The sequence below is a fragment of the Anser cygnoides genome, chromosome 5 (assembly GCF_040182565.1).
Source record: "Anser cygnoides isolate HZ-2024a breed goose chromosome 5, Taihu_goose_T2T_genome, whole genome shotgun sequence".
In the NCBI taxonomy this organism is placed as follows: Eukaryota; Metazoa; Chordata; class Aves; order Anseriformes; family Anatidae; genus Anser; species Anser cygnoides.
The window spans coordinates 58,688,944-58,714,628 of record NC_089877.1 but is presented as its reverse complement, the minus strand read 5'-3'; the positions used below and the strand labels follow the sequence as shown (position 1 = coordinate 58,714,628).

Genomic DNA, 25,685 nt, shown 5'->3' with positions numbered 1-25,685 from the left:
TGTCTCCTCTACTGAGGAGACAGAAAGATGCTCCGCATTTGCAAGAAATAAAACATATTTAATCTTGTTTTACAGCTGGTGACCTCGAATATGATAGGACTAAATGAACCATTCAGTATCTTTCAGTGAGCTTGTAGCAGAGCTAAAATCTCAATTTTGCTGCTCTAAGCCCTAATTCTGGAGATTTAAACACAGAATCCTCTTGTTCCTCCTTTATGCCTTCAAACTTGGCTGGGAGCTATTGTTTTTGTGAACCCTCTGATAAAGTAATGGGCAAGAGAGGGGATGAACAGTCACAAGAATAGTAATTGTATCCCTGGCTTTCCCATTAATGATGAAGATCACTCCAAATTTGTGCCTTGATTTCTTTAACTGTAAGGTAAAGATAATGTTTTATTAACCTCAGGTTTTGCGTCATTCCAAAAGTGCTATGTGCTGTTATTTCACTTGCTGAACACTCATCTCCAAGACCTGTGCTTGTTACTTGACACCATTAAAATCAGTGAATGGTTTGCATGTTAATATGTTACATTTGTGGGGTTCAAGGCAGTGCCATCTGTGAAAGACTACAGGAGCTGTGGTCAGGTCCTGCCCTATCACAGTTTTTACACATTTTTCCTTGTCACCTTCAGAGAAACTCCTTTTCTGCATATTATTTGGCACATGCTGAAGTATCTAGATGAATTGAAAGGTAAGAACAGGGGCTGTGATGCCAGTTCTTTGTTGTGTGCCTTGCAATGCTCTGCTTGTAGGTTGCTGAAGAAATCATGGGCAATCGCATGAAGATACAGGGAAGATCTGTTTGGAATTCTAATTTTGCTGTTTATGCTCAGACAAGTCAAACTGTTCTCAAGGTATTTCAGTATAAAGCATAAAAGTTGCTAATTAAACATATAAATCAAGAACGCATGTACTGAAGTATTTCCCACTACTGGATACAAAGGGTATTTATGTGATGTATCAAAGAGCAAAAGGTGTTGCAGAAGTCACAAATAGGTGCTGCAGATCACATATGGAAATGCTGAAGGTGTACAGGGCAGCTGATAAAAATAACCTTGTCTGTATTGATGATCCTGGTCACAGATGCATATTTACATATAACTTTAATGCATGCATATGCAAGTGTGTCTTTGCATAATTTAAGGAAAAGCACTGTTTCTATCAAGTATCTCTCCTAAATTCTTAGGTATCCCTCTTTTGGAGAAAAAAAAAATTGCCACCAAACTGATATCCAAAAGCCACCATTATCAGTCAAAAAGGGAGGAGGAAAAATCTGACTAACTCGGCTCAATATGTATGTAATCCCCAACTGTCTTCCTTGACTCAGCTTGAAATATAGGCTGTCAGGTTTTGTTATACTGTATTAAAACATTTTCTCGGAGATCAGACTAGAATCAGAGTGGGGGCTAAACAGTACCGTGAGGATGGAGCATAAGCCTGTTACTACCAGTAGCTGGTTTGCATTTGACAGAGAGATGGTGCTGCAGTCAGGTGTGGCTGAATATCCCTGAGTGTTTCCTTATAGCACTAATTAATGTCCCTGGAGCCAGTGTCCAACATGCTCAGAAGGATCAGACTGGTATTGTATGTTCATTTAAGATTTTTTTTTTTTTTTTAATCCGAAACATGGCATTTGACCTGCTGGTTTGTGGATCCTGTTGCTAGGAGTAAATCTGACCTTCAGTAATTAAAACTGGAGAGCTTCTTTTGGCCTCCAGCTCTGGGATGAAAGGTTAAAGTGCTGCGGTGCTGTTCAAAATCCATTAACCAAAAAGAGACTTAAGGAGCCTTTGGACTTCCTGACCTTATCCAATCTCTAACAAACAAATTCTTTAAGCTAATCAATGAAACAGAGCAACTTTGAGGTCTTTATATCTTCCTACTCTTTAGCGGTTTTAATCCAACGCTATAAGGGGAATGATTTTCTACTGTTCTTAACACAAAGGCTGATAACCCCCTGAGCTGTGTTTCGTGCATCTTGCTCAGGGGCCACTTTCCTACAACATTATTTTTAAGACTGCAGTGATACACAATTCTGCTAGCAGGCACCTCTACACCTGACACGCGCATTCAGCGTTTTAGAGCCTAAAGACACTTGACTCGCTCTGTGCAGTAGGTGAGATTTTCACATCCACAGCTGTAGCAGTACGAAAACTCTTTGTGAGCAGCATGCGCCATCTTCCTGCGAACGCATAAGCAAAAGAGACATGAATTATGTGTAAACACTGGTAGACTCGAAGCCCAAGAGAAGAGATAACTAAGTCGTATCTGCTATAGATGCAGACATAATGAAAAATCTCAGGTTTCTTGGGGACACGCAGAAGATCCCAGTGGTCTCAGCATTACGAGGGGGCCCATCAAACAGCATTAGCAGACTAATTAAGTGTGCAGCTTAAACTTAATTTTCCTGGCAGCATTAAGGCGGATTAAACATTATTCATTTTTGTGATGTCCTTGATTCTTAGTATTTTCACTCCTCTTCCCACCTTGTCATTTTGTCTCAATCAGTGATATTACTGTTTTTAGTCTAGAAAATGCACCTGAGCAGTATTTAAAAATAGGATTTTCCGAGGAAAGCTTTGTAATGCACAGCACCTAAGTATCTCACATAAGAAAAACACTCCTTCTTTTAATGAAATAGGTTAATTATGCAAAGTGTGAACATGGCGGGTAAGTAGTGAAAATTTGCTAATCTCTAAATGAGGAGGAGGATCTGTTTTATGAGCAGAACATTCTGTATCGCTCTGCTACTTTTTCTGCTGTGCAAACCGGGTAAGGCTGTGTACCAGTACCAGTATGAAACTGTAGGAATACAAGTATGTTAATTCCTGTTTCTGCTTTGTTTCCTGATACGTATGTCCATTTGCTGTGCAATTATACAGTGCAGTCTTATACAGAATGGGAGCTACAACCTGATACCCTAGATTTTCATACTTTTTTTGTGTCTTTTTACAGAAATCTGGAAATAAGTGAAAGATTCAGATTCATGAGTGTAAGGGGTTAACATTTCTTGCCTTTTTTTTTTTTTTTTCTGGGAAGATATCTTTGATTTTGTAATTATTTAAGTAGTCTTGAAGTGCTAAACCTTGCTCTGCAGGTAAACCTAGATCCTGAAAATAGATGCCCAGACATTGATTGCACATACAGCAGGATTTTGACTGGCAAGTTTATTAATCATTTATATGGGATCTTTTTTTTGTTTGTTTGCTTGTTTGTTTTGGGGGTGGTGGTGGTGAGTATTTGAATTCTGAATTCTGCTATTCTGTCCAAAGGATTTGGGTGATCTCTCCAGTCTTGCAGAAGGTGAAACTCCTGGAAATCTGAGCTGGAAATCTGTAACTGGGCTGCATGAATGCGGCCAGACATAGCCAGTACAACACGATTGTTCCCCCCATGCTCTGTCCCACTTGAGTACTGTGTCTGTCCCCTCTGAGTCCCCACCTGGAGTCCTGCATCCAGGCTTAGGGGCCCCCAGCACAAGGACGATGTAGATCTGTTAGAGTGGGTACAGAGGATGACACGAAGATGGTCACAGGGCTGGAGCACGTCTCCTGTGGACACAGGCTGAGAGAGCTGGGGATGTTCAACATGGAGAACAGAAGGCTCCAGGGAGACCTCATTGTGGCTTTCCAGTACTTAACAGGAGTTTATAAAAAAGATGGAGAACAACTCTTTGCTCGGGCAGATAGTGAGAGGACAAGGGGGAATCGTTTTAAACTAAAAGAGGAAAAATTTAAATTAGAGGTTAGGACGAAATTCTTCACTTTGAGAGTGGTGAGGCACTGGCACAGGCTGCCCAGAAAGGCCGTGGATGCCCCATCCCCGTAGGTGCTCAAGACCAGGTTGGATGGGGCCCTGGGCATCCTGGTCTGGTGGGTGACATCCCTGCCTGTGGCAGGGGGTTGGAACTAGATGATCTTAAAGGTCTCTTCCAACCCAAGCCACTTTACGACTTTATGAAATCATACTAAAACTTGTGTGTTCAGTGACAGGAATAGTGGCCTGTTCAGACTTAATTTGACTTTCAGGCATCTGCTTGCAGATATGATCTTTAATTACATGATCGCATACTGCCTTTCTGTCTGAGTCTCTACGTAGATTAGCAGCTAGAAAATATCTGAAAGAGAAGAAACTATAAGATGACCTCAAAGAGAGTTGCAATTTATTTCATTTTGTGGAATGAGTGCTCTAATAGAGAGTAAGCTAGTGGGACCCTTCTAACCTAAACAAATAAACTACCTTTTAATTCCTTTTATGTGTCCTTGAAACCTGCAATTAGTTCTTACTCTACTAGGAATCTCCAAATACGTCATTCTCTGACATTATGAATACAACTGGCAAAATCTGCTGAAGCATGATGCCATAATAGCATATGCAGGAGGATTTTTTTCATTGTTTGTTTTTTGTATGTCTGCTGTTAAATTGTTATTTCCAAGAGGGTGTTTATATTATTTTATTTGCAATATCCACCCAGCTTACTGTGTCTGGAAGGTTGCTCTCCTGCTTCTGCAGCTTATTCAATGCTGTAATCTCACTGTAATACAGACGGAATTGGTCAAGAAAGGCATCAGAATTTCTGTGATGAATGCCTTTCCGTTATGCATTGAATTATTATTTCTTAGTGGGAGTACTCAGTAATGCTTTGTTATTTCTAGTTATGGAATAAGGGACAATTCCTGCTTGAAGAAACACATATCCTGTTAGCTGAGCCAGAAAAAAAGGAACAACCAGAAGGAATTTTCTGTCTAAATCAGCAAAATTCATAAAAGCCATCAGAACAAATGGGGTTTATTGAGAGATGTTTCAGCATGGAGAAGGTGCGGTCTCAATGGCTGAGGTCACACAAGAAGGATGGAGTGAATTAGAGGTGGTTATTTAAGGCCTTCTCCTTTGGGTTTGGTTACAGCAGCCTCTCTCGGGTCACTCTATACAGGGCATTCATTTAATGCTTTACTTTGTAACTCGAGGGACTATTAACTGGATGAATGTTTGCAAAGAGGTGGTGACTGATGCTAGGGTGGGACTGGACTTGCACCAGTCACCTGAAGCCTGTGGACTGTTATTACCTTTAAAACATTGTTCCTGAAATGACAGTGTGAAAAATGAAAGCTGTCCTAGTACCCCTGCTTTTTAATGTTCACAGCTGCTATTCACAAGCCTGAAAGTAGTTAGGTAATATATCTGATTTCAAAGAGACAGACAACTTAATTGGTGTATAAATTTAGAGCTAATAACACATACTTTTTTTTGGTAGTATACTTTGTGTGTTAGCTAGGTAATTTGTTTTTGCCTGCTACCTTAGGAAGCAGTGGGATGGTGCTATTTATCTTATTTCTTGTGGGAGACTTTTGCAAAGCACATACTGGGTTGCTGAGAGAGAGCATAATAAAACAGCCATTGCAATTTTTACTAATCTGAAGCCATTTTCTTTAAGAAGCACGGAGTGCAGAAAATGTCTTGAACAGAGAACGTGCATTTAGTTTGGGACTGGTGCATGAATTTTCCATACGGAATAGCTAATCAGAGTGTGAAGTTTATGTAATAACTGTGGTTGGAACTGGCTGCTTTGTTTACTGATATAAATCACGTTGAAAACAGAATTTCGAGAACCAAATTGTCAAGGGGTGAATTTGTCTCTTAGTAGTGCTGGAATATTAACTTGTGTGCTGGGTAGTCCCTGTTGTAATGACTCTGGAGGGATTTAACAGGTGAAAAAACCTACTGGGTGGCCCTTCAGATGGAGAAGATTGTGTGCTCCCTTCCACAATCCTATCTACGTTGAGAAGGAGTGGAGAACAGAGAAGATGTGGGGGATGCTGTGAGGTTGTGGTTTGAGTCCCTCTCTTTTCCCCCCAAACAAAGGCACCACTGTGAAGCTCTCCAAGCGCCAAGCACGTTTCTTTGGTTTTGTCTCCTCAAGCATACACATGTACTTGCATATGTTTGTGTAAATAAAAACAAAATGTCTATCACTTAAAGACTCCCCGCTCTGCCTGCTGAGAGAACAGATTACGTGCATGACAACTGCGCATCATGTCATTTGAAGTACTGCTGGAACATGCTTGTTTCCTTCAACGTGGAGCAAGGTACAAAAGATTTAAAAAAAAAAAAAAGAAAAAAGAAAAGAATGAAATGTCAACGTAATGCTTTCCCACAAGGATGACTTTCATCTTTATATTGTTTGCTGAGTTAAGAAGTAAGCAGAAGCTGCCTCCTCCAATATCCTCTGTTCAGCATGGGACCATAAACTCATGATGGAGGATAGGATTTTTTGACCCAGTTCTTATTTGCTGCTTCTAAAAAGTTATTATTATTATTATTATTAAACAGAAACAAAAAGAATTTGAGGAAAATGATTAAACAGTCTCCTTCTTAGAAACTGCTTTTCTTGGGCCCTGGTCCTGTGAAGAAAACTCATGGTCCAAAAAACTGAACAAAAAATGAGCAAGCAAACCAATCATCACTTTTTCATGCAGAACATCATTGTGACACACAGTTCAGTTCTCTCTTGCACTCCATGGGAATTTGGTTACTCTGGTGATGGTGACCATCACAGTAAGGGTGGGACTGTGAATCTAACTTCAGCCCGTTTGGTGAGCACTCTGGTCTTGGAGGCCTGATTCAGATCTTGATTCTGAGTTTTGCACAGAAGCACAGCATTTTCTGCCAACAGTTAGTGACCCTGTCTGGCACGAGCACCTGTCTACAGAGAGATTTCTGTTAAATCTCTCGAAGCTCCATACACAGAAGGGACAGTTTCTTCTGATGGTGGTCTGGGTCCTGCTTTTTAACACCCATCTCTGATGCGTGTTCCATCTCTCTGCCCCAGCTGTGAAGGGAGTCCAGCTTTAGAGGAAGCCTGTTTTGGGTGACACAAATCCCTTCTGTAATGCAAAGTGTGGCTTAGGACTTCGGTTACATAACTTATTCTCTGGGCAGCATTTATCTGTGGTTGGCTTTCTATTAAATACTGATGATGTGACCAGCTTCAGAAACTGGGGGTCAGTGCAGTGTGGAACGGGGGACATGAGGAAACTGGCTGTACAGCCTTAGGCACTAAAGCAATTGCTGTACCAGGAGCTCAGACAAAGCTTTGGAGACTGCAACATCTCACACTTGTAATGATACAGTTTTAAGAAAGTACACAGCACGGGTAAAACACCGTCCTCTATTCAACCTGTGGCTGACACCTTGGCAGAGCTGGAACCTCTTATTTCAGAGAACTTGTAGAATTTGTTCCAAGTTTGATAGCAAGGGCTGGATGCAGCTGCATATCCAGTCAGTGCGCATATACAAAGTATATGTGTTCTAGCTTGTTGAACAATGAAAAAGTTTTGATAATACTATTGTTATTATTACTTTTTATTTCATTTAATGGATTCCTGGTGCTGTCTTCTGTGCAACGTAGCCTATCTGTGTCAGCACTTTAAACTATTACTGTTGTTTATTAGTTATTATGCACTAAATGCTGACAATGTGACACGCAAAAGATATAGGCTGAAAGAGAGGCATTTATGCAGATGTGATTTATGCTTCTTGCAAGCTGCCTTTGTAAGAATTCTGAGCTTTCATGTTTGCAAATCTCAGGCTGGGGGGACTTACAGGCTATTCAACTAATTCAGTCCCATCTTTCAAACATCTGTCGCCTCTGAAAAGTTCTCAGTGTAAAGAGGAAACTGTTATTTATAAGAAGAAACTGTCAAAGATCAGCTCCGCTCAACAATCTAAAGCATCTCTTACGTACATCAGCACTAAACCATGCTCATTTGGATAGCATGAATGGCTAATTTTAGCTTAAAATTGGAAGCAATTATAGGTTCAGGAAGAAAAGTAGGGCTGTGTGTCATTAGTAATTGATTTCTTTTGTGGAAGAGCTTGAAATGAGCAGTTAAGAAGAAAAACATTGTTAAGTGATGCAACCTGTCGCATGCAATATGCAGATGTTTCCCAGATTTGTGTGTATGTGTCTCAGGTGGACAGATACTTTGTTGTCATTTCCCCTCCTCCTTCTGGTTCCCTGAAGACTTCATTTTTTTATTTTTTATTTTTTTCTCCCACGTCATTTAGCCTTTTCTGTAAAATTCTTGAGCCGTTGATGGCTCACACTGGGAGCATTGTGCAACTCCAGTACAAAGTGGAGGATGGTATGTCATGGTGCAGAAAGAAGTGAGTCACTCGGTAAGACATTGCTGCCAGCTTTAAACATCACAATTATCTTATGAATAAATAATTGCCCCACCTGTGCATCTTATGGTGAACTACATTAGGCCTATCCAACAAAACAGAGATGTCCTACATAGTGATAAGGAAAGCTTAGAAGCTTGTGTACTACATCAGTAGGAATAGAAATAACTGTGGGAACGTGCTCCTGTTTATTCTTTCTTTCTGCTTTTTGGAAGAAGTTTCTTTCTGGGAAGGGTTATGTTTACATGGTCTTTTGCAAGCAGAGATGAACTGTGAGTCTGGGTTGATTAGTGTAAGCTCAGTGTTGTGTTGATATGATGATGTGGCTTTTGGATTAGAGCTAGGTTGTGTCTAGTTATTTTGGTGTGTGGGCAAGATGAATGAACGTCTGTTTGCACAAGATTCCTTTGACCTGCTGGGTGAGATCCAGTTCCTCAGGCATTATGTAAGGCCATGTGAGATGTGCAAGAGTGTCTGAGACGTCCTGTAAGGGGCTGCAGAGATAACATAGGACTTACACAGTACCCATGTTTGTCTGGAGACAAAGCAGCCCAAAGCTAGCAGCCAAAGAGGATTCCCTGCAGCATCTAAAAAGGGCTGAACACCTATGTGTGAACCACATACGTGCTTTGCTGTCCAGAGGGTCGAGGAGCAGACCTATGGCAAACGTTCCATTTTTTATACGGCTGTCTGGCAGAGGTGGCCTCCCCTCCAAGGGGATAGGCTGAAGTGGGATTTGATGTTCCTTTTACTAAGAGCAGCACATTTAGAAAATGGGAGTTTAACCAGGTCAGGAAGCTTGGAGACAGAGATATGGCGTTCCAATTTACAAAGACAAATACATGCAGGAAAGTTGGCTGGAAAAGAAAGATTTCCAGTTTGCTGAAGATTCTTTTTAAAATTTGATTTGGGTTTAAAGGTGGAAGGATTGCTAAGTTCGTGAGCAGCTGAGGGGTTAAAAGCTCCTGAGTTCAGATCTTGGAGAATATCTGCCAAGTATGTCTGCTCTGGGACTAGTACACCTAGCTAGCCAAGACAGCAGAGCTATAAGGAATCTTAAGGTTCGCTCAAGAGGCTGCTGTGGATTAGGTCAACATTTGTCAAGACTTTTTTTTTTTTTTAATAAATTTTTCAGCTCAGCAAACCATTTTGATGACCTTTCTTTCGGCCAAAAATTTTCAAGAATCTCTGCTTGCAGTGTCTGAACCGCACACAGGAAACTTTTGGCATGATTACTTTCTTTCCTTAAGACTCTTTATGGCGAGAAATATTGCACAAAGATTTCATTTATTTCATTTTTGAAATTCATGTGTAAGGTTTATGTATCTCTCTGACAGATTGCAGGCTGATCTCCAATCGCTAATCCTCATTTTCCTAAAGACAGAAAAGATCTGTGCAAAATTCTTACACAGGAACAAAATACACGTTTGCATTTATGCAGTCAATAGCTTTCTCTGACTATGTTAAAACTGAGTCTTAACGTTCAGTTATGTCAAGCTTTATCCAGGTTGGCAACTCAGTTTCTCATGTCTTTCTGGCTAACTGCATGCTATTTGGTGTGCTTCTGTAGCATTTAACTTCTGACCATATTTAATTAGGCTAAAATTGTAGGCTTAGTTTAAAAAATATTTTAATATATTAAAAAATGTCATTGCAAAATTCTGAATATGCTGTAAAGTTAAGATAAATAAAATTGCTATGATTTTTTTCCTGGAACCTCACGATTCTGGGTTACCCTACACTTGAATAATAGATATTTCTTGAGTTCATTGTGGCTGGATTAAAGAAAAAAAAATCTGGTCCCTTCTGTTCTGGTTTCCTAAGCAAATGAGACTTATGTTCTTATTCTGCCTGCCACTCAATTTCTTAATAACTTTTGAATCCACTGGCTGGCCTCAGCCACCTTTGACATGGGATAGCCACCTCTCAGATATTGCATTCCTACCCATTTTGTGCAAATCAACAGCTAGGTCAAGGAGAAAGACTACTAGAAATCCCCCTAAGGGAACGACTGGGATGCCTGCTGGCAGCAGCACCCCCTGACCAGCCAGCGGGTTGGTGTGGGGCTAGTTCCAGGTCAGCCACCGCATGGGGCTGGGACATGGGGGCACCTGTCTGGAGGTGTGGGGAGGAGAAAAGGAGGATATGTGAAGGTTAGGAAACATGGGGAGGGCTAGGATTTGTTGTGCGTGTGGTGAAGGGGACACAGTGGGGAAGGTGGGCTTGTAGGGCTGTGCGTGAAAGGGGGATGTTAAAGACAAATCAGTAAGGAACGAGGCTAGTTCCACTGCCTAGGGAATAAATTTTTAAGCTTGTTTTCACTAGATACACTGTATTTCAACATTTCTCAGTTTGAACTCCAGTCTTATGTAGGCCTTAAGGCACAGAGAAAAGGTGAGATGTATTTGCAATTCTGTTTGTGCATTTTGTATCCCAGCTACTCAGTGGGTGACAACAAGTAGTTAGACAACTGATTATTGAGTGTTTGACGATGGTCTATCTAATCTTAGTCCAGAGCAATTGCATTGAGCATCTTGATTTCCCTATTGAATAATATTGTGGCTTTGGTTGCACACAGTACTTTCTAACATCTTATTAACTAAACAAAATCACAGAGTACTTTTAACAATAAGTGGTTTGTTTGGCTGCGTTAATATGAATTCAAACAATTTTTACTGTCGCTGCATATATATGAACTGTCTCTTTCTGAAAATTAGATTTATTCTTTGTGAGAAAATTCTTAATAGAAGCTCCCATTACCCAGCGTGCTCCTCTAGAGAAGAAATTTTGAAAATTTCACCGCTTTGCAGTAAACAAATGCAGCTCTTGGAACATTTTGTAGTGTGCAGTGGAACTAACTTGCCAGCATTTTGAACCCTCTGCAACAATTCAAAGCAATGATTCAGTGTTTTGTTTATATTCTTGGTGCTTCAGGAAAGGAATATTTGCAAAATTGTACTGTAAGAGAGCACCAAACTGGGTGTCATTTTAGTTTGGAAAAAGCTATCATTATGCTATGCTCTGTTTATTTATTTATTTTGTAGCATGATGTGGTTTGATCAAGAGAATTATGCAGGCAAAGTGAAATGCAGTTTGAGACCAGCAACTGCTCTTTGGCATGCTCCGTCCACTGGCTGAGTTTACTAAACCCAGAGTGAATGAACTTCAGCACTAGTGATGAATATGTCTCAGTTTTCCATAAAATGAGCTCCTGGGCTTTGGTAGTAGTAGCTGCTGTTTTTCATATGAAATTGGTAGAGTATCTCATTAAACAAAAGGCAATTATATGTATTAGCAATAACAATAGTCATATGAGGAAAAAAAAAAAGCACAAAAACCACCCCCTATGGATGTAATTTTAGAAACACATTATGCAAGGGGTTAATTTGAGAGCTGTTTTTTTTTTCTTCACATTTTGAAAGCTTTGCTGTAATTTTGTATGAAATTTGAGATCAGTGAGTCTATAATATCTTATGAATAATTTACAATGCCAACAGTCTTTCTGTGGAAGAATACTAAATTAATTAAGGCCTGGAGGAATTTCCATGTGTTTAAACCACATTATATCTTCAAGGTTTTACTGCTTCAAAGTGACTGAGATGAACTCCTGGCTTTTCAGGTGTTAACAGTCCCAGGAAAACATGATTGGTGCCATTGCTTTAGCCTAGAACAACTAAAGGGCTTGAGAGTGTGTTTTGTGTGAATCTATTCAAATGATAGTACCTTGCACTCAGTTTATTCCCACACTTAGGTGGGATGTTGTATTTAATGATACTGCCTCACCATCTCCCACACCCAGAGATGTTTTGTTGGACACTGCAGTCCCTGACTCAGCCTGGCCACTCTTTGGGGTGGCTCATCTCTTAGGATTGAAGGAGATGGGGGCCATCTCTTGATGGCTGGGACAACCCATAACTTACCTAACCCTGCTCTGAAAAGCACAAAGCATATATTTAACTGCATGAGCCTGTGCAGAAAGGGGTTTCTTTGGACCTGTTGGTCAACCTTCAGAGAATCAGTCAGAAAGCTCTTACATGCTCCCAGGATTTTGCAAGTGTCAAGCCATAAGCATCTCCCACAGCTGATATTACAGCAAAGGCTGGATATGGTGAGAACACTAACCCACCACACACACATTATTTATTTAAACAGGACAAAATAGCTGCTCTCCAGCTGCTCTCGATGCCCTTGAGTTGAAATGCAAATACAGAAAAAGCATGTGCCACTATAACCAACTGACAGCTGTTCCCCTTTCCTGAAAGCCATTCAAGCAAAGCAAAGAGGAAATAAGCCCCTCTCTCCCATAGCTAACCAGCCTCAGCATCCTTCTCCTTTCCACTGCTGATCAACAGCCCCAAGGAGAGTAATTTTTGTTCTCTAGGAGAACCCCTTCAGTGGTACCTGGTTTAGGCTCCTGGGGTCCTTTATGGTATAGACTAGCCCACACTACTCCTATCAGCCAGCCGTAGCTGTTGCTTTGGCCAGCTTCTCTGAACTTTATTTCAGTATGTTTGGGGAGTGAGGTGAGAGCTGGGCTACGCCTTGTTTATTTTATAAGGTACAGATGGTTCAGGGGTAGTTCTCTGTGGTTTGACTCATGCTAAAGTTTCTGGTACAGCAAGAGTATGGAAAGGAGAGGCTGGGACACGACATGCTGGGCCATCACAGAGACACAGCTTTTGTACAGTGTACATGGGTAGAGGAGTTGGAGATGGTGGTGCTGGAAGGACCTGTGCCATCAAGACTTAAAACAGAGATCTAATGTTATGGGATCTTCTTGCTTGGGTGCTGTCACACACACTGTGTCTGTCCCAAGAGTTACAGCACAAAGGCATTTGATATGGCAACCATCCCTACCAAGGCAGTAGAAGCTCAACTAAGGCGAGCATAGATTTGACCTCATTTGAAGACCATTATCCTTCTTGAAAACACCTTTTCTTGTGCTGAGGAAGGCAACCTCTACTTTGTGTTGGTATCACTGTGAGGGCCTAGCTCCTGCCTGTGTGGTTTGGCTGGGTTAGGCCCGGTCTGCTTGCGTGGGCTATGGACTCACCCACACCTTGAACCTGGCTCATTCCAGACGCTGGGTGGACAGTATGAGCCTGCAGGACTGCTGCGCCAGTGGATACAAAGCCCAGGGGTCAAGAAATATGTTGTGTCTCAGCCTTCTCTTAGCTTCAGAAGGTAGCTGGGGAGTTCGGTCCCTCCTCAGCATAGAGCTCTGCTCTTTCCTGACGCACATATACTGAAACTCTTTGCTGGATGAGGACCTCTCTGGCACTGCAGCCAATCTGCACATGCGTTAACTCAGAAAGGAACCAGGGTACAGAAAGCTGCAGTGTCCTATTATACATGACCATTTACCATTTATGACAAATTACTGACCATATATGCTCAGGCTACTTGAACAAATTAAAAGTGGGAGGTGGAAGAAAGACACTCAATGAGGCCTGTATGATTGTAGAAGGTGGGGGGGAAGTCAGGCTGGGGGCCCTCAGCAATACCCAAATTGTCCTGTTTGCCAACATCCATGGATAATTTACACATCAAAAGGAAGGAGCGGAAATGGACATGAAAAGTGACAGCAGTTGCCAAGTTAAATAAAAGCCCCTCAGTGAACATGAAGAGCAATAAGAGCCGTTTGGAAAGTTGGCTGCAGAAGAAGAGGTTATGTGAGAGCTTATACCCGACCGCCTTCTTGGCCCCTTGGGAACCAATACAGACGTGGAATTCACTTGACCCGCAGGGCTGAACAAAATATGGCCACACATCAGTAAAGCCTGATGCTGAAGTCATAGGAAACAAAAGCAGGACTGTGCCAGATGCCAGACGAGTGGGATCAGGTAGCAGGAACCACAGCCTGACTTCAAAATGCTCGAGTAATTCTGGGCTGCTGAATTTCCACTGGACTGAATCTGAAGAAAATAAAGTGGGAGAAATGGCAGATTTTTTTTCTTTCTTTTATAACGGATGAATATAGGTTGAGTTTGAATAAGCAAAAGTCAATATTTCTAAGAAAGGCTGCTTTTTAAAATATGAGATTTTATGGCTTTGCTGTTAAAGCAGTTTCTTGTTGTTAATGACTGAAGGACAGACAGTGTGCTTAGGTGGGATATGAACATCCTAATCTTTCTTTGCCTCTCTGCCCTCAGTTGTCATTTTTTTCCTCCTTTGCTTGGAGCAAATTTAGAAATAGTCTTGATTTTCCCTACCCCAACCCAGTCTCCTTTCTCCTGCTGAATTAGCTGCTTAAGATACATTGTCAAACAACATCGTTCCTGCTTGACTGTGTAAGAGGTAGTGTGAATGTGATCCAGGTATTCCAATGCAAGCACTGAGAACAAAATTAAATGTTGCCCTGAGCAAGAAGTTTTCAATGAGGAGCTGATCTCTTTTTACACAAGCCCAAACCTGAAACCACCCCGCAAACACTAGTGCAATCACTCTGGATGCGCAGGAGAGGTGAATCCACTCTCAAGTTTTGCCTCTCGCATCCTGGAGCGAGCAGCCTGGCTTTGGGAGAAGGGGGATGAGCGGGGCGCCTGCGAGGATTGCTGCCTTTTTATACAATCTGCATCAGCTTCGTGATCAAAGGCCGCAAGTGACCGGAACGGGCAGCATCCTGGGCTTTCCCATTCACCAGGCGCAGCAGGATTAACCCAACGCTGTGACTGGGGGCTTTGATGCCCGTCACATGCATCTCTGCTGCTGTGCCCCTTTGTTCTAGCCCCAGGAAGCAGGCGGTGGTGTGCACGTGTGGCTGGGTGGTGCTGCGGGGAGCAGAGGGTGTTTAAAGCCCCTTTGGATCCATCAGGGCTCGAGTCAGCGAGAGATGAGCCAAATGCCTCACAGGGTGGCTCTGTCTTCGGCTGCCGTGCGGTGGGGATGGGATTACAAGCAGTCTCATGCTGACAAGGCTTTGGAGGAATAATAATATCTGGAATATTATAGAATTTGGAGAATAATAATATTGGGGGGATAATAACACCCTCTAGGGAATAAGGTTGTCTCTCTATTTCACACGACCATGACACAGAGCGGCTGTAGCTGCTTATATGCAGTGGGAATTAGCAGCTTCTTCAAGGTCTACGTGCCAGTTCCAGTTAAAATGTTCCCAGCATGTGTTCTGGCACCGCAGATGGGATGGGGATCTCCCTGCAAAATAAAACAAGTGGGACTTCCAAATCTGCTGGAAATTGCTCTGCTTCCTGTGCCTGGGAGTCAATAGCACTCAGAGATTCCCCTTGGCATCTGCTCTTCCTTCCTCCTTCCAATCAGTTAAGGGCCAGGTAGGATTATGCTGTATTATTTTCTCTTTAAGATCCAGACACCCATTTACTGTGCATGTGCATAACTCTACCAATTCAAAGGAACTTGTACAATTAAGCTGAGCTTGTAATACCCCAAAAAGATGGTTTGGGGTACTGAACCCTGAATTCAGGGTACTGATGCTAGAAATACGTAACTTGATTTGCATTTCTGTGCTAGTGTATAACCCAGTTCTGATGTAATTGATTTGCAGTGCCTTCACAAAACCTCTTTGCTAGCACTAGGTTTAATACCTGAGGCTAAAGGAGAAAATGATACTTTTAATAGTAAGAGGACATTGCAGCAACATGCCTGAGGGGGTGTAGGTTTCTAAGGCTGTCTCACAAGATAAGGAAAGTCCCCTAGATGAAAATCCTGCCTCATACAGGAAAAGTACATCTGTGTTCCATGTCGTGTCCTGGCTGGCAAGCCCCCCAGGATGGGGAGGGTGACCCGTGTGCCAGTCCTCAGGCGGCATGAGGAGAGCGATTGCATGCACACTGTGTGGCAAAGAGCCATGTCCCCCGAGGGGGTGAGCCCTGGGATGTGCTGCTGCTGTTACTGATCTGCTGCTGCCCGTCCGCAGGCTGTTCCCCTTGCCTGCCAGCTCCAGGCGGGGAGATGCCACCAATTCAAAAGGGACAAAATCTGGGTGAAGCGTAACACAGCTCTTTCTTGGCTGGCCCTGCACAACAGCAGGGGGATTTGCTGCTTAATCTAAAGGGATCAGTGGGCTCAGAGAGTGCCCAAGTCCAGGACTAGTCGAAGAGAAGAGCAGGACAGACTGGCAGAGGCACGTATGAGCTCTCAGCAGCAGCGTGCAGGCTGTGCAGTAGCTTCAGCACTGCCTGCTGGCGTCTCCTCCATTGGAGCCGGCAGCGCCTCCGAAGCAGCTGCTTGCCTGCCTCCTCCGACACCCAGCAAGGTGCCGCGATGGCAGCTGCGCCCATAAGCAGAGCTGCTGCAGACGGGCGGCCGGATCCAGAGGGATTTGCTGCAGGAAGAGCTGGCCTTGGGCTGTGCACGTGCTGGTCCGCACAGGCAAAGCACCATCTGGTGAGAGGTGACTGCTGCAGGAGGCAGCAAGGGCAGGGATTGCTTCTCAGAGCCAGCCATGCAGAGACACTCACGTGTGTGTTTGTGTGTATACATGTATTTCAACAGGATTGCTAGGAAAAAAAGAAGGGCTGGTGTGAAATCACGTCTCTATGAACTGCAGATGTGCACATCTAACGCATAAAGCAAAAGGGGAATGGTGGCTGAAGCCATTAGAAAACCCTCTGAGCTGTAGAAAAACAAACATTCCCTAAAGTGAGAAAACAAGCTGCACTGTCTGCATCTGTTTGCCGTGGGGCTCACAAAAGGGGAGAGAAATCAAGTCAAACTCAGTGGGCTTTTAGCTGCCTTTGGAGGAAGGGTCTGCCTCATGCAAAAGCCATAGCCATGGCAAGTGCTGGGAGCTGCCCTTTGGGAAGTGCTTGCATTGGCTGTAGCACCAGGTGTGCAAGGGAGACAGCCGACAATTACACCTTTTGTTTCTTTCCCATGTTTGACAGCCAGGTGCCTTTTTGATCTGTAGTGCGCACGAGTGCATACATGTATATTTATACACAATCTCAGCTCTATCATTTCGGCTCAGTCGTGAGTGGCTTATCTGAACATTTAAACAAATACAGGGCTGATGTACATACTCCAGTATCAAGTGCAGAGGTTCCCTTTCGGCATCTGTAGTCCCCTGCAGTTATACAAAACATTTTCTTTCATGTGGCACTGTGAAATTATAAGGCTGTCGTGCAGATTTTGCTGAAGAAAAGCCAGTCCTGTGGTTTGTTTCCCAAAGATTGATGGGTTATATGGCAAAACTTTTCAGCTGGGCTGTAGGATTCAGCACTTTGCAAGGCCCAGGGTGGTTGGATGCATGTTGTGCGTGATGCCTGTCCAGAAATGAGATCTGGTTTGGGAGCCAAGCGATGGAAAAACAAAAGACTTAACAAAGTCATTCATAGAGGTGTAGATCTTTCGGTGTCTGCAGAGGTTGGACAAACCAAGTAATTCCTATTGACTGCATGTTGTACAGCTTGAGCCAGAATTGTAAATAAAATGTTTGCACTAGTTCAGATATTAAGAATGATTTTTTTTCTTTTCTGCCAATGAAGAGTTAAAAATCACAAAGCCCAAGCCCACTCTCTTCCCTGCGTGTTTACTACTGGTCACTGCGGGAGACAGAGTATTGGCCTGGAAGACCTCTTATTGACCTTATTACATTCTTATAAAAAGCAAGTTGTTTTCTGGTTTAGAGCAGAGATTTTCTGCTCAGCGAAAAATCTTTGCTGGTTATTTCTGGCGCTGGAGCCAACCCCGCTGCAGGAGCTCTGAGGCCTCCCAGGTAATGGCACGGTCTGCGGGAGACCATTAAGTGGTATTCTGCGAGATGAAGAGGGCACTTCCAGGCTTGAGTTACGTTAGAGTAGTTTAAAACCATGGTGCTCGCCGTGGTATTCGCCGCCTGCCATCAGAACTGCTTGAGAATAAGGCAGCAAAAACATTTGAGCAACCAGTTGTTGCGAACAAGAAAAACTCTGACCCGAGAGGGGGATTGGACTAATTACTGTGTGACCTTATGGCTCAAGCCAAGACCAAGACTTGCACAGACTGCAGGATTGTGGGCTGTCATTATATGAAAGAAGACTTGTTCCAGCAATTGCTTCTCTTTCCAGAGCCTTCTGGCTGCGAAATGAAAAGCCTGGGGTGAAAAATACATCTCTTTCTTGGACTGATATGGGGTGGAGGGGGCATGCAAGAAAGGATCATTATTATTATTATTTTTGCTGCTGTAGAATTGGTGTGTTGGAGGGAAAAGAAATATGATGATGTGCTGTCCCTGAGAATGATTTTTAAGTCCTAGATGCCTTTGCGAGAGAGGTGGTACTGATCTGTTCTGCTGAGAAAACATCTGAGGAGATCTGGTTCTACTGAGGAGCCAAAGAGAAAGGCAGGAGGGTTGTATCTCATGATGCTCTACGAACTGAACTACACAGGGAGGAAGGTAAGGTTGACAGTGATGTCAGCACTCTCAAAGGATGGCCCAGGGTGCGATACATCCCTGTTCACATTCATGGGTCTGCATCTGCAGGCCTTTTAGTATGTGTTCTGAATAACGTGGGAGAGATTTTTGAGTACAGGGCATATACTGTCTGAGGAAGAGTCATCTAATGCTACCGCCTCGCTGTGCTGTGATTGAAGAAAGTCCCTCGTGTAATATTTATTACATTCAGAATTCATAGCAAATCACTCTAAGTTGTAGTTTTGAAGGAAATTGACCCTGTAAACCAACTGATCAAATCTTGGGTCAAGATGACATGGCATATGGAAATCATATGCAAAGCTCACGTACAGCTGCATGTACAAAGTTTATGCTCTACCACAAGCAAGTCTCCTGTGACTTCAATTAAAATTTTGCCCAAGTCAACTTGAGCTTTGCACATATAGCTCCATGTGGGCTTTGTGCATGATTTGCATATGTCATGTAATGGACAGCATGGTATTGTGTTTGAGCTGTCTCCTCCTAATTAATACATGATAAAAAACTTGTAGAGAATAATGATTAAGAAAAATTTGCGCACAAGGAAATTGCTTGCAAATGACCACACTGGCAAAATTATAAGCCAGTACTATTGCAGTCCCATTTATTTTCTGTTAGGTTTAATCACCACTAATAATTCAGTTGAGGGTAATTAATCTTTGCTGATCAAAGTACAGGAAAGGGCTGAAGTACTGTAGCTGCATCATAATGACATGTAATGCTGATGGTGCACAATTGCCTGTTTGCAGAGAGATGTGAATATGTCCTCATTGGCATACAGTCAATGAGTGTTAGTTCATTATCACTCAGTAGAGGATAGAAGCTCAAATAATAAGGTAAAAGAGCCCCAAAATACATACATGGGCAGATGTTTGCAACTAGAGCTCAGTTCATTCCCTGAGTTGCAATGAAACTGTGGTAGAGACTACTGACGAAAAGGACATTTGATATTATTATGATTTTTTTTTCCTTTCTGAATTGTTCAGTCAAGATGAAGTCCAGCGTATGCTGCACTAAAGAAGCAGAAAGTTTAATTCCCAGACCCCTGAGATTTAATACCAGAAAGTCGTGTTCCCATGTCCCTTGTATTCCTTGGGTCAGCATCAGGTTGGAAACTTGTGGGCTCCATGGGGCCAATGAATACTTTATTGAAAAGTATGTCTTCTCTGGGTGGCTTGATGCCTTAAAGCTGCTGCCTTGGCCATCTTCCCTTGGGGGAGGTGGCTGGTGCACAGAGGGAGATGGACTGTGGGCAAGAGATCCTGCAGTGAACCCAATGTGGCTGAGAGCTCAAGGTGGTAGGCCATGTGTCCATCTCAGTTCTTCCTCTACCATTTTTTGAAGGAGGGTTTCAGATCCTGACTGTGCTGTTGCCTTGGCCTAGGCATAAATCCAGCAGGACCATTTCCATCCCTATAAACAGAGAAAAGAACAGGGACAAGTTTCTTCCTGATTTACTTCAGCTAAATATTAGATATGTAACATGCTTGAACTTACGAGGCTCGAAGTCAATGTTGTGCTGCACTGTTTTGCAGATGACATTTAAAAAAACCCAACACCTAATTTATTTAGTTAGGGTTCATTTATTTTAATCTTTCAGCTAAGCCCTTGTTTGGGAACTTTGATCTGAAAGTGGTGTTTGTTTTCAAAGTACCAAAAAACATTCTTTCCATGTCTGAATATTCTATTTAAAATTCTTTTGATGTTCCTATTGATACTGCCACCAAACATCAGTGGTGTTAAAAAAATGACAACACCTATTACTAAGAGACAGACAGTATTTAGAGCTACAGTGGTCCTGGAGTAGAGTGAATCAAAACTGGAAATCCGTCAGTTCTTTGGCTGCTAAATCATTTCCATGCTGGGTTGGCATTTATCTTCCAGAATAGAGAAGTCTTTCAGAGAACAGCAAATCTCTGGCCGGGAGTCAGAAGCCTTGGATATAAGACAATTAGCACAACAGGGGGAAAGAAGGGCTTCCGGAATTAGAGATGAATAAGAAATATTTGTAATGTGCACTTTAAGTTATTGGTTTGATCACAGTAAATGTTTGTCACATTTCTCTTGATTGGAAGCGTAGTGCTGTATTGCTTGTCTGGTTTTGCTTTCTTCTGTAATTAGTTTCACCAGTGAGTGGTAGGGCTGGTACATATTGCACTTGTTGTCCTGTTCTTCATCTTTAAAAGGCTACTGTGTTTGGTTCAAAATAGATAAAACGGCAACTTGCTAGCTGCTGCACAGACAGACTGCTCCTTCCTAATCCGCTGGCTCTGTCTCCATACGTAGCTTTAATTAGACATGAGGATTTAAGCCTTTACATTCTGAGGCACGTTACAGTCAAACTAATAATTAAGAGGATATATTTAGATGGTTTAAAAAACCCACTGCTCTTCTAAGTAAATCTTGATGTTTAAAAGTGCCAAAGGGTTTCCAGGCTCCTCACAGTATCACAAGCTGCAAATTTGCTCTTCTTACTGTCAAAGGAAAATATCCCAATCCTAGAACATAAACAGGCTGTCAAGTCTTGAATATTAAAAGGTTTCAACCATTTTGTGGTACTCTGTTAGAAAGACAAGGCACAGTTTCATTGATTAGGGTCACACCAGCTGAAACTGTGGAATTTCTTTAAGATCTATCTCATGAAGACAAAGAATTAATGAGGCCTTGGCTAACATTAGGGACTGAAACAAGAATTTACTTGAAAACTAACAGAGACGAGACGTGTGAAAGCATCCTTCTGCTTTACATAGCTGTGTTTAAACCCCAGCTGGGATATCGTGTCTGCTTTTGGACACTGAGCTCCTTGAAAAATGTAGGTAAACAGAAAGACGGTAGTTCGGAGGAGAACTGAAAACATGGGTCTGAAAAAACTGGGGATGTTTAGTCTAGAAAAGAGCAGACTGGTGTGTCATTTGGTGATCTTCAGATGTGCAACAGGCTATTGCAGAGCAGAACGGGCAATCTGGTCTCCACAATGGACAGAAGAAGAAGTAATGGGCTTAAAGTTCAGAAAGGGAAACTTCATTAAAGCATTAGGGAAAACTTCCTGTTGTAAGGGTAGTTAAGGACTGGGTGATATTGTCTGGGTTAGGTGTGGAGGCTCATTGAAGGTTTTCCATACTAGGCTAAAGCAGTAGCTGTTAAAGGTGGTTTAGATTGGTGTCGTGATTGGCAAGAATGGTCTCTTGAAGTTGCTTTCAGCCCCATTTTCTATCATTTCCACTAATCATATTCTCCTCTCGCAGATGATCATCCTTTGTGACTTGGACTTTGGGCAAATAGTATTACTGCTCTTACACGTCTTTTGGAGTTCAGCATGGATTATGGAGTTATACATCACAGGGCTCATAAGATTATATATATTTATCTATATATCCGTTTATCTATCATGATGAAAATGTAAATGAAGAGGAAAAGACATTTTTCTTTAAATTTTGCCATGGAAGAATATTGTCTATTGAAAACCTCAGGCTTTTTTTTTTTTTTTCCTGAAAATCAAAGTGCCCCTTGGGAAAACAAAATCCAGACAGCACATTTGGGGAGGAGCCAATCCGAGCCAAAATGATGTACTTTGGCATCCCAGTGGAGAGGTCCTGCTTGCACAGTGGCTGATGGGAGTTACAGTTTTGTCTCCCAGGTCCCTGATCTCTGTTTTTTTGCCTTCTAAGTAAGTGTCTCATTGCATTGCCTTGCTGGGAGGCTGCAAGACCTCCAGGAGGGTACAGTATAGTCAGGGCAGCTCTGAGGAACTATAGTTCCCAATGGGGCATGATGATGGCTTGAGATGGACTACTCACATTTCTGAACTATGAAATATCTCTCCTTGAAATGCCAGAATATATTCAAAGTTACTCTTTTCAGGCAAAATCTGGCTCTCTTTACTGGTTCCTAGGTGCTTGGTTTGGAGTGTTTTTTGTTTTTTTTTTTTTTCGACAAAAAGTAATGATTTTCATTGGGGAGTGTCATTTTTCACTCATTCTAGAAAATGCATGAAAAGACAACGTTCCATAGACGATTAAAGTTTCAATGAAAACAAGCAAGCAAACAACCCTTCCTTGCCCCTTTGTTCACTCTCATTCCTACTATACATAGGGAATTCCTAGAACTGAAAATACTTTTATAGTATCTGCTGCAGAATTAAGCTAGGAGCTGCAATAGCATTCACCCTTGCTACAGGATCACCCTGGGGAGACATATTCCAAACTGATAAGTGAATGGTGGTAGCAAGAATAGCCTCTGGTTTATGGTCCAGTAACTTCTGGTTATGATCACTTCACCTTTGGTTATGTGGACGAGAACAAAGCAAAGGCAAAGGACTTTCCTGAAAATGACTGTTCCCTGGAAAAGCTGTGTAAGAGGGAGGTCTCTGTCAAGTTCCTTGTCGGGATATTATCAGATATTCCTGAATTGTTCTGTCAGATGAGTCAGGTTCCGCTCCATCAGGGGCCACCTTCTCCATGGTAAAGCTGTCCCTTATTTCTTGCAGCTCCTCCAGTCTGTCAAGAGCCCAAGGGCAGCATTCCCAGAGGAGGCTTGCTCTTGGGCTTCATTCCTAGCTGCATTTCTCTTGCACCGTTTAACTTTAGCCCCAGCTCTTTTACTCCCTCTGAGACTTCAATCTACGCTGTTTCTGTTGTTCAAATGATATGCAAGGGGCTTTGAAACACTGACTTAAAGGGCTTCCTCCCCTGCACTGCTGGGAGTCAAGAATAGCTGCAGCATAGGACATCCTGATCCCCCATCTCCCCATCTTCCATGTCAAGAAAAAATGGCTCAAGGCTGTGCAAGAAACATATTCCCCCTTTTACTATGTTAGTATTTCCCTTGGATATTTCTAAGTACTTTACAGTTGCCATATGGGAATTACCTGCAGTGCCAGAATGCCAGTCCCGGGATCTGCATTGCAATAAAACCTTGTAAACTTTAGCATAGCAGCTAGAGCATACCTGTAGCCTTAAAACTTTCTTTGTATGGGGTCAGGTAATCAGCAGGGTCTGCTATTTGATTACTAGTAAATGTAAAGCTGTATAGAAACCACCTATCTGTGCCCAGAGTAACTTCATGGGAAAGACAAGGTGGCTTTGGAGTTATCTTCCCCCTGAGCAGACACCCTGTCCCAGAGCCCTGGGGAGACCTGGAGACCATGGTAATGGGTCACAGTTCTGCATCTGTCAGAGACCCATTCAGACCTCCCAAGACTTTCTTCTTTCCCCTTTGTGATGTTAGATTTTTGTCTATTTTCCCTGAAAGCTGCTCGAGGCAACAGGTAAATCTATGGTTACGTGAGGTGAGCCAAATCCTCACATCCTGCAAACAAGTTACAGCTTAATGATGAATGCCAGCTCCAGGCTGGGCCCTTGTGTTCTGGATGGAGTTGAACCATCCCTTTGTTTTACTGCATACATGGACTGTGCCTGGCTCCATAAGAGCTACTTGATTAATTATCACACATCAGGCTGCTCTTTAGCAACGTCAGGCTCAGGAGGTGAGACCAGCCAGCCCAGCCTGCTGGGAAATTTCCGTGGGTAGCACTCTCAGGCATGACTCAGTCTGTTGTTCTGTGTTGCAGTTCTGGGGAAGATCTGTCATGTCAGAACCTGCAGGGTGGTGACATCCTTGTAATTCCTCTGGAAAAACAAAAAGTGCAAGTCAGAGGCTTTATCTTAGCTTTGTACTGATTGTGCTGTGTGCATAAGCACAACTTCAAGTTAAGCAATTGAGTAAAAATGATTGGAACCCTATAAATGACAAAATAAAGGTAATTGCGTGTTAGGCACAAAGAGGAATATTGTCCTAGCTATAAGTCTTCACCAGCCAGTGGTTGAGTCCAGTTGTGCCTGAGTGTTCTCCTGTCTCTCCAGTCCCTCCACCTCCTCCCTCTACTCCCTAGTTCAGTATTAGCATTACAGTCTGGCTCCACAACTCAGAAAGGGAAGGTAAAATGGATATGAGAGATTGTCCTCTTCCCTTTGCTCCTGGGCACTCTACAAGCACTGCATGCATGTTCTGGCTGCCAGCATTTCCAGAATGCTGCAGAAAGGGGACTCAGGAGTCTGCAGTGCCCCTTGCACTGGACTGGGCTCTGCATCCCACTGTTCATGTACAACACAGACAGATTTCCAAACCAGAAACAGGTATCTGCTTGGGTGAAGAGTTTCTCGGTGACAGTGGTCTGTCTTAGTAATATACAGTGCTGCCATTCTTGTGTGTCCTGTCACTCAGACCAGGTGCCTTTGTCACCACTAGTGAAATTCTTCACTCGCTGCAGCTGATCAGAACTGCTGCTGAGATCACACTTCAGTGACTGTAAATCAGCTGCTCTCCATCCCTCTCAACAGCATTTTAACTGTGTGTGGGATATTAATTATAGGTTGTCTTTTTTCAGACCTATACTTCTGAATTACTTGTTGCTTTAGGAGCTGAAAAACCGGCCACAAGAGACAATGGCTCTGCAGTGGCTTTTAGCCTCTCAGGACAAATCCCTGAGCTGACATCATCTGCAATTATGGTGCATACATCCAACCACTCTGACATAAGGTGGTAAATTATTCACGATTTGGCAGCCACCATAAATGAAGATTGTGCTTTAAGAAACCTCAGAACTGCAAGACTGGTTTGCCACCACAGTCCTATTCAGCCAGTGGCCTATCTTTGAAAACAATACTTTGGATGACGGTGACAGTGCCCTAGGGTAGATGTATGTGGAATAAATTATTTCCCTTTGATTTCATGGGAATTTCTTGGCTAATATCTATAGGTACAAGGGTTAAAATCCTTCTCAGCTGGGACTGTGTGGTTTCTGCCCCAAACAACTTGTACTTTAAAGTGACCCTAAGCTAAATACAGGATGACACAGCTGCAGCAGAAGATTTGGTGGGTCAGTGCAGGGTGGAAGAAGGGTGAACTAATAACCTTGGGCAGACAAATTTCCTGTCTTGTTCTAAAAAACTAGTTCTGAGTCACACAGACCCAGGCATGTTGGAGTGAAAGGAATAATAACCATGATAGACATAGGTCAGGATTGCAATCGAGACTTGCAAGCTATTGAGCCTTGAGGAGCTCAGGTGAACAAAGCAAATATACATCATTCCTGCTAAGGATATATTTAGGG

The 25,685-nt window shown here is 42.7% G+C and overlaps 1 long non-coding RNA gene across 1 annotated transcript in view; it reads left to right on the top strand.

Annotated features, from left to right (window-relative positions):
• The first annotated feature begins 17,965 nt into the window (after nt 1–17,965).
• Nucleotides 17,966–25,685, top strand: part of LOC106037275 (uncharacterized) — a 58,517-nt gene continuing 50,797 nt past the window's right edge. The window contains exon 1 of the long non-coding RNA XR_001207917.3: nt 17,966–18,538. This is a non-coding gene — a long non-coding RNA (uncharacterized lncRNA). The remainder of the gene's footprint in view (nt 18,539–25,685) is intronic.